Source organism: Lipophrys pholis (genome assembly GCF_963383615.2).
Source record: "Lipophrys pholis genome assembly, chromosome: 12".
NCBI lineage: Eukaryota > Metazoa > Chordata > Actinopteri > Blenniiformes > Blenniidae > Lipophrys > Lipophrys pholis.
Window position 1 is genome coordinate 2,052,998 of NC_137641.1, and position 2,500 is coordinate 2,055,497.

At 39.5% G+C, this 2,500-nt stretch overlaps 1 protein-coding gene across 1 annotated transcript in view; it reads right to left on the reverse strand.

Annotated features, from left to right (window-relative positions):
• The window catches only part of dmtn (dematin actin binding protein), a gene marked incomplete at its 3' end in the record, with an annotated part of 17,896 nt that extends 16,196 nt beyond the window's left edge, over positions 1–1,700 (reverse strand). The window contains exon 1 of the mRNA XM_080477492.1: positions 1,468–1,700. The remainder of the gene's footprint in view (positions 1–1,467) is intronic.
• Positions 1,701–2,500: the final 800 nt, after the last annotated feature.

Consider the following 2,500-nt stretch of genomic DNA (forward strand, 5'->3'; position numbering starts at 1 on the left):
AAGATTTCGGCCAAAGTGACATAAAAACAGTTTAATTTAAGTTAAAATGATTTAAACACGATGATAAAATAAAATAAATCACAGAGGCCCCCTGTTGTTGCGTTTCCACGACAACCTCCTGAAACATTTTGCCGGTAGCGGAACATTGGAGTCGGCGCGTCTGTAAAAGTTCCGTTCTCAGTCTCAGAGCTGCGTTACCGTGTACACTGAAACCCCTAAACCTACCAAAGTTCTAGTTTTTCACTTGAAATCGTTGTCATGGAAACACGGCCTGAAACTCAGAGTAACAACAAACAAATTACAACATTTATACAGAAAATATTTGTAGAAATTGAGTAAAAATTAGACGCTTAAAAAAATGTGTATTTGAATCTTTCTTTGCTAAATAATTTTTGAAATATTTTGATTACTATCTTCAGACATTTTAACGATTAAAAACATATTAGCTGATAAATAAAAATATTCGTGAATGTTTTGTATGCTTTTCTACAGAAAACGGAACTTTCTGGAAAATTCCAGGATGCGTAGACGAGCACATTGTTCCTGATATGAGACGATGATCCTGCAAGTTGAAATATGTTGGATGAGAAAAGTTTCAATAAAAGATCAAATATATGCAGTTGATAGTGACGTGGAACTTTTAACTCATTAACTGTGAGAAATATGAAACATGGATACAGATTTAAGAGAATCGATCGGCCTGAATTATCAGTAATAATAAACTGTCCAATTAAAAATAAACTATATATATATATATATATAATTATTAGGGGCTACTGTTACTTGTATTTTCATTAATAATTTTTTTATTATGGTTTGGGCTTGTTAAAGAAGAATTTCTGTCACCGCTTGGGGCTAAAATAAAGTTTATGTAGTAATAATAATAATCATAATAATAATAAAGATAATGATGATAATAACAACAGCTGCTAAATGCAAAAACAAACAACAGCAGCCAGCAGCAGTTTTCAAAATGTTACCATGTAAACGTGAAACTTTCCGAAGCGAAAAGGTCAAACTGAAGCGTTTGGACCTGGACGGGTTAAACGGAGCCTGAGAATAGTAATCTGTTAGTTAAGTAATCTGTTAGTTAAGTAATCTGATCCTCCGAGGTTTTAGAGGGTCTGCAGATGTAGAACAATCCTTCACATCAGCAGCTCCACCTCTGCTCCTGCAGGCTGGGATTACGTTACATGGCAGGATTACGTTACATTATTCCAGTGCGGGATTAAGCCTCCAACTGCTGCAGACAAACAGCGGCTCCTCCTCGGCGGCCTGACCGAGCACAAGGACGGAGGTGCGGCCGGAGGCTGCGGGTCATGTGGCCTACAGGATGGAGGAGGAGGAGGAGGAGGAAGAGGAGGAGGAGGAGGCAAGTGCGTCTGCAGCTCCCAGATGAAAACAAAAACACCCTCGGTTGGTTTTCAGGCGTTCTGACGTTGGAAATGAGAGAAAATTCGCTCTTACCTCCGAAACGTTACGAGAAATCCTCCGAGCGGAGCCGAACTGAGCCGAACTGAGCCGAGCGCATCCAGGAGGAGCTGGAGGAAGGATGGAGGGTGGAGGAGGAGGAGGAGGAAGAGGAGGAGGGGCGGAGGTAGCCCGCTCTTAAAGCCTCGACTGACAGAGGAGGAGGAGGAGGAGGAGGAAGGGGAAGAGGCCCTTTTCCTGTTGCTCCGGCGGCCGCTCCTCTGATGCTGGAGGAAGAGGAGGAGGAGGAGGAGGAGGAGGGTGGGTTGTGACGCAGCGTCACGTCTGCGTCCTCCTGCAGCTCCAAAACACCTTCTTCCTCCTCCTCTTCCTCCATGTGCCCAAATGACGACAGTCAACAAAAAAATAATGACGAGAGAATTCTTTGTATTTCCATCATAAAGGAACCATCAACATGTTTCAAATAACACGAATAAACTTCATCAACTAGTTCTATGTCAAGATGGTGTTTTTATGTCCAAATGATCCATGGATTGTGTATCTGTGCTTTAGTTGTTTTGATCATTTTAGTTTCTCCTGAGATTCTCTAGGAAACAAACTGACGAGGAAAGAAAACATGGAAGAAAAAATAAAATAAAAATAAATAAAACATCCTTCCTATGTCTGAATTTCATATTAAATGTTGATCTCAAATGTTACTGGATGAGTTATTTCAAAAATGCACGATAACAAAAGACTAATGTTTGGATGAATTAATTTTTCTTTTTTAAAGTTGTTGGCATTTGAAATTAAAGCACATAAATAATTTAACTGACGTTATTCGATTTGATTGAAATAATAATAAATAATGAGAACGAGAACAAGTAGGAGAACAAGAATAAGAATGTTTTTTACTTGAATTTCCCTTTTCCGTGGCGCTTTAAACTCCGTGACGTCACTGGCAGAGATCTTCTAAAGGTAAGATGACTCACTACGTCTCCGACAATTGTTCATTAAGAATAACTGTTTTGATGAAACATAAACTTCTGCTCCAGAAAGACACAGACATTTCTTTAACATGCTGATTCCT